Consider the following 7,707-nt stretch of genomic DNA (forward strand, 5'->3'; position numbering starts at 1 on the left):
AACAACTTGGTGTTTTTAAGGTTCACACTAAACCTTTTCCCTTAGTGAATCAATCTCTCACTAAGTCCGTTAACCCTTCAGTATTAATGGTTACTCAATAACCAATTCCTTATGTTTTAATAACTAGGCTCATACAACAACCCATTAGAGTTTTAGTTAAAAAAAGAGTTTCAACTTAATACATTTTACAAAGAAAGAAATTGAGTGTAGAAAGTTGAGAAATAAATTTGCAAGAGTCTTGGTATATCTAATTCATACACTTAGTTATAGAGTCTTTAAGAGGGGTATTTATACACATATCAACCCATTGAAGACATTATAGTAAGGCCAAAGCTCTTTAGTTATAAGATTTGATAATTTAGCAAAAATTATTTAATGTCATGCAAAGCGCCCCCGCACTTTCTAAAAAGAGACGTTAGGGCTTCAACAGCTCCAACCACATGTCACTGATAGGGTGGCTGATATCTGAACGGCTACTGACATCGCATTAATTGCGAAAACCATTCTTGTGTCATAATAGTGCCCTCGAGCTTGCCTTGTCCACGTCCATAAGCGCCCTTGCGCTTCTCATCGCGCTATCTTCTGCCAGTTTTTCTCAAATGCTAATGTGAGATGCCCTCATACTTCTAAAGCACCCTCGTGCTTCTTGAAGCTTTAATACTTTGACTGCCAGGTGTCATGAGACAATTAGCTTGCTGTCAGGTGGACTTTTCAACGTCTTGAAAACTTTTGGTGAAGTGAAAAGCGCTCTTGTGCCTTGGAAGCGCCCTCACACTTTTGGGGTCATTTTATAAGACTTACTTTAAAGGTAAAGAATGTTCAGTCTAAGCTTAATTCTTTTGGTGCTCTATTACATAAACACTTAGTCATAATGTCAGTAATGTTCAATTTGGTTGTCAGGATCAAAATAAATATCAATTAACACGTCTTTTTACCGCAGATGCTCCCAAGGATGTGGCCCAAGAGTACAAAAAGCGTCAAGAAGATGATGACCAAGTTTTTTGTATGATGTTAGGAAGTATGACTTCCAAACTATAAAGATAGCATGAGAATATGGATGCTCAAACTATCATCTTGCATTTGAAGGAAATTTTTGATGAGCAGTCAAGGATTGAAAGGTATAAGACCTCAAAGGAATTGTTCGGATGCAAGATAGCTGAAGGTGCATCTGTGAATGCACATGGACTAAAGATGCTTAGATATATTGAACATCTATGGCGTCTTGGTTTGTGATGGACAATAAATTAAGTATAGACTTAATTTTACAATCTCTACCTAACAGTTAGTCACAGTTCGTTATAAACTTTCATATAAGTAACTTGGATACTACGATACCCAAACTTATTAATATGTTAAAGAGTAAGTCTAAGAATAAAATAAGAAAGAAAGCTTAGAAGTCCAAAAAAGCCTTAAAGGCTATTGGAGGTGTCAATAAGGATAAAGGAAAGTGTCACCATTGTGGGAAGGAAAAAAATTAAAGAAGAAACTGCAAGGTTTATCTCACAAATTTGAAGGATAAGCAAGGACAAGCTTCTAATTCTGAAAAGAAGGAATAGACTAGCTTGAAGGCAATAGTTGCCATTTAGTTTAGTTATTAGTTTTATTTTTCTTATTAAGAATTTAATAATTATTAATTCTTTTTCTAGAATAATTGTTGTTATTATTTTATTTAATAATATTAGACAATTGTTGCCTTATTCAGTTAAATGATTTATGTTTCCAAAGGTTGTATGAAAGTAAGAAAGCACATTCCTATTGCGAGAAACCTAAATAGGCATAAGGATTATATTATTGATGTTAAGACAAATAAATAATATAAACAAGTTATGTAACTTATAAATCTTATGAAATTAATATTATAATCAAGTTTTCTTTGAGAAAGATATATATGTCGAATTCCTAAGCGATGCATAAAATGTATGCTTGCTTTTAGGAAGAGTATGATAAAGTATTAAATCAAGATTGGATCATATGATATGGAATACTTGGATCATCACTAGAATATCTATAACTTGCAATTACTCAAATTGATAAAGTTTTATAAGGTGATGAAACCTAACTTTGTGAGACAGTTAGGTCAATAAAGAATGTTGCAAGCCTTCTCATAAGATATATAATCTTATAACCATTAACTCTAATATGTTTCATTTATGATATGGTCATAATAAAGTCTATATAGGATATAGACTAATATGCGATGTTTAAGAGAAACATGCACAATTAGACAAAGCTGAAATGCTTGATCTAATAAATATAAGTTTGTAAGATATCCAAAAGGATTTTAGGATATTAAAACTATCATACTCTTAAAACAAAAGTGTTTGTTTGGGATATGTTGTCTTTCAAGAAATTATTTTTTTTGAAAGAAGCAGTAAGAGTTTGATAGTTTTGATAGAGATTAAGAGAAACAAACTAACATTAAAATGGAACAAAGCTTGAAGTTACTTAGCATAAAATGCACAATCTTAGCTAATCATATACATAATTTTTGTTATGTAGTAGGATACAACATATTTATAAAAAAATGAAGATCTTTTATGGAATATGTAATTATATCTCATTGTTGATGAGAGTATTACATTAAGAACTAATGTTTGATATTAATTCTTAGAGCTGGCATCAAGGCTATAAGATTTTATTGTGGATACTATATTATTTAACCAAGTGAAGACTGTAATGGACCCATCTAAATGGATAAGATCCATTAAGGTGCAAGTGACTTCTTGAGAAAAACTAATACAAAAATCTTTGCACAAAGGTTGAGCAAAGAAAACTCAATAAGTTTCATACTTAATCTAAGAGTTGATTAGTGATGTAATTATAAATATCAATCTAAATAGAATAAACAAGTGTATATGAAGGGGTTAGTGGGAGTTTAATAATGTCTCATAATATTGTAAGTTATGGACATATAGATAAAGAGAAAGTGACAAATTTTTTATCATGAGTCTACCAAAACTTATAAATCCATAAAGAGTTAAAATATGTAGTTTACTTTCTAGGATTAAGATTTATAGAGATAGATGCTTTAAACTGCACGAATGTTCTAAACTTCGAATACATAGACATATATGCTAAAAGAAGTTTAATATGGAAGAATCAAAGGTAGATTATTGGCAATGTCTCATGACATATATTTTTCTAAAGATATATGCCATAAACACTCATTGAGAAAGATATTATTAAAAGAATGATTTATGTGAAAGCATAATATTCTCTTATGTACATATGTCATGTTATGAACTAAACTTTATGTTTATTGTAGATGTTGATTATGAATCATATAGAATAAACTCACAAGATAGATTCATTTCATTTTTAAAAGGAGAGACTTTTGGAAAGAGTTCCAAAAAGGTCATTCTTACAACTTAAGTTCAACACGTCTCATTATATTTAAGGCAATATATGAGAGATATTTAGATCTTTAATATTCTTTTTCAAGAATAAGGTGTTATTTTTAAGTAATATTGATCTAAAGAGTTAGACAAACAATAGAGCCATTGTCAAAGAACTAAGATCTCATATGTGATCCAAAATATTGTATTGGAGCATTACCAATAGAAAGATAACAAAGTTGTATTAGTAAAATACAAAGATAAAATAAATACCCATTAAGGATAACAAAGTTGATCCTCCAACAAAGTCGTTTGATGTAGCAAGAACATGATCATCATAAGAAAAGGTTTAATATTAGATACCATGATGATTGGTTTTGATTGTGCTTTAGTGCAAGTGAGATTTTGAGAGTATGCCCTAAAGACAAAGAGTTTTCAGATGATCTATGTTAATTTATACATCATAATTGATGATATATAATTATACAAAAGACATTGTTTGAATTTAATGATACGAGTAGTTGGGTATTATCACTACAAAAAAAAAACTAATTTAGAGACCACATTTAGTTACCACATTAAAATGGTTGCTATTTAACTATCACTCATTTACCACTTTGCTATCACTTGGAAACCAAATTGATTTTTTAGTTTTTAGCAACCAGATGGCGACCATATAGCGACCACATGGCTACTAAAATAATAGTGACCACAATAAATGGTCGCTAATCACCGCGCTAAAAATTAGCGGGAAATGTAGCAACCACTTATGTGGTCTCTAATTTAGAGACCACAACAAATGATTGCGAAGCTGAACGCCAAATACTTGTGCATGTTTTAGCGACCACTTAAAGACCAACTGTGTGGTCTTTAAATTAGAGACTAAAGTTTAGTGGTCTCAAATTGTTAAGTTGCTCACATAATTATTAGTATAATTATTAATATTGTAATAATTAATTTAATATTGATAAAATATATAATTTTATAAAGAATATAATTTTTAAATATAAGTTAATATAAAAATAATTAGAATAATTTATATAATAAAAAATGTTATTTTATATATTTAGAAACTATTTATCCAAACTACATAGTTTTGATATAATTGCAAACTAAAATAATTAAAAAACACATAACACGAAACCCTAATTCTATTTTCATCTCAATTCTCAACCCACCCGCCTCACAGGCACAACCTCCATGCCACCCTTGAATTCAAACTTCTCCACTCTTTGCAAAAATTTATTCACTAGTCATCTTTCTTCAAGCTTTCATCCTCACAGCATGTTGGTCATCTTTCTTTTTCAACCTCTGCCTCTTTCATTCTTACTTTTTTCCTTTCTTTTATTTTTCTCTCTCTATTTGTATAATATATACACAAAATAATAATAATAATGGCAAAAGAGATGATACAGTAACAACAAAGAGAAACAAACCAAAAAGAAAAAAGCTCAACAGATAAAACTCTTCTAATATTTCAACCCGTGTTGCTTCCATTATCACTCCCAAGAAATGTCATCTGTCTGGTAAGCGTTAATGTGCTAGGTAACTCTTTTCATTATACTCTAATTGTTAAACGATGACTTATGTTGTTTATTATTAGTATTATTGGTTTATGGAATTCAATTTGATTTATAATTAGTGTCATAGTAGAATCAATTTTCCCTAATTTTCTTATTTTGATCAATCTATCACTCAATTTGTGTTCTTCAGTTTGTCCTTATCTTATATTTGCAAATCTAAAATTATCGAAGAGCTAAAAGATGTTATTACATCTGTCGAAAATTTCAGAGGTATTTCTGCTCTACTTTAATGATTTTGTTCAATCTTGTGTTTATTTGAATTCACCATGAAAAGTTAAATTTTTATCTTACTATTCCATGAATTTTTATTGTAGACTAGTGTCACGGGCAATGTACAAGAAAAGTTTCACCCCTTTTTACTAATGATTAAGACAAGAAGCTTAATTTGTAAACATAATTATGAACCCATGTGAATATGAGGAGTTAACATTTGCAGCAAAAATAATAGTTAGGTGACTTTTCATTGCTTAATTTTTTTAAAAAAATTTTAAGTTGAGCAATTGCTTATAGTGTTTTCTTCAATCTTTAATAATATTAGGTTATGCAAAGTCAATATATCTATTTATTAATAGCTTGACTCCTATATAACTTTAATAGTTACACTCACTTTAGGGTTTGAGGCTTTGAGAGGCTCCATGGTGATAGATGCAGGACACTTTCATAATTATATTCCAGTCTTAAGAAGCATGAAACTGTGGTTTTACCTAGTAAAATATTCATACAAGTTTAATTCCTTTATTTTTTTTGAATTATGAGAATTATGATGTGGAAAATATGTGAAGCTGCTAGTGGCATGCATGGCAAGCTGCAAAAGATTTAAAGTTGTGCTTACATCTATGCATCATAAATTGTGTGCTTGGTAATCTAATTTTACATGTAAACTTTCTTATAAAACTTGCATCCATTTAGAATATGTTTATGATGGTTAAAATGCTTGGATACAACTAGATGTGAATTTGGCTTGACCTGTTTAAGTAATGTGTACATGTCATATATGCTTGAGCCTTGTGAAAATAATTAATTATTAGGTAATTATCTAATGGAGAAACCATTGAGGTGGATTACATAAGCATCACCTTAGTTCAAAGGAGATTTAGAACTGTGAGGAGAGCACCCGTCTTTTGTAATGCAAAAGTTTAAATAAAGGTTGGATATTCTTTACTAATGTATGTACATAATAACTATCCCTTTTCTACAACTTGAAATAAAACATTTTAACCTTTTTCTTTTATTGCATTAAGTTTGATAATTTTACTTGCTATTTAATAATTTACTATAGCTTCTGTCATAATTGCTCACTTTTTCTACACAAATAAATTAACAACAAGCAACTAGATATCAAGCATGTAATAATTTGTATTTATAGAATTAATTGGTCCACTTTAAAATAAAATAATTGTAATTATGATCTTCACTTTATTATTTCATCCCCCTCTTAAAACAAAGTTAATATGTTGCGGTCATATGGTGGTTGCCAACAAGTTTAATAATAAAAGTGTGATTTATATTCTTGGTAAAGTAAGATTTTCGTTCATTGAACCGTCCTCATGCATTACCTTCAACGGTTAATTATTCTCAGCTGAGCAATACTTCTTTTCCCTAATTAAATTATAAGTTTGTTATGCGGGTGGATGGTGCAGGTTACAATTTGTCCCAAATGTAAGGGTTTTTCCCAAAAAATTCGAAAGTGGCCACTTGAATATTTCTTGCCGGTCATCTTTCTTCTTCAACCCCAACGTTCATCTTGTGCATTTGACGATTATATATATTTGATTTTGGAGAAGTATCAAATGATATGAGAGGGATGAGCTCATGTAATCTTGTATATTTTGATTAAAGTCATATAATATTGCAATTAGACATATTTGATGTAGATGTAATTGTAGCTTATTATTTCTTTTACTAAAATTATTTTAATTATTTATTGATTTTTATTTTTATATTTAATTTTAATAATTAATTTTTAAAATAAAAAATTAATTATAATAATAAACCAAAACTAAATGTAAATAGATTATTAATAATTTTAAAAAATTGTATAAGATGAGAAATCAATTTTTAAAATAAAATCGGAGACTAATTTAGCTACCATATTTGGTAGTCTCTAACTTTAGCTACCACTTGATGTGATCGCTAAATGGTCTTTATTTTGTCTCCTTTAGACTCTTATTATTTTTAATTAGCTACCATAGTGAAATAACATAACGACCACATTATATGGTTTCTATTTAAAGACTACATGATGTGGTTTCTACTTTAGCGACCACATTAATTTTCGGTGGCTATTCTACTTAGTGACCAACATTTTAGCTACCATCAAAACTGGTCTCTAAGCGGTCGGTATTTGCCTGTAGCGATCATTTAGAGACCACTTCTGGTGGTAGCTATATCTAGTTTTTTGTAGTGTATCAAAGATTAATCCAAACCGTTAGAGATGAACAACGTAGAATGTGAATACAAATGTAAGAAAAATTATAAAGTGAGTTTATAATGATGAGATTCTCATTATATACGTTTCTAATCTTGTTCATAGTTGATGCTTGATCATGAATTAGATATTAATCATTGATATTGATCAAATGCTCGAGACTACCATAATGTGTTATCACTTACTTATGAAGTAAGCAATATATCTCTTAAGGTTGAGAAATAGAGATTTTGAGATAAGCATATGGATACTTGTTATAAGAATAAATTCATTGAGCATGACTCCACTAAGTAGTCTATATAAAATTTATCCTAAATGTCTATGGATAATACTTTTGTGACAATCATATAAGATGTGATCC

The sequence above is a fragment of the Ricinus communis genome, chromosome 4 (genome assembly GCF_019578655.1).
Source record: "Ricinus communis isolate WT05 ecotype wild-type chromosome 4, ASM1957865v1, whole genome shotgun sequence".
NCBI lineage: Eukaryota > Viridiplantae > Streptophyta > Magnoliopsida > Malpighiales > Euphorbiaceae > Ricinus > Ricinus communis.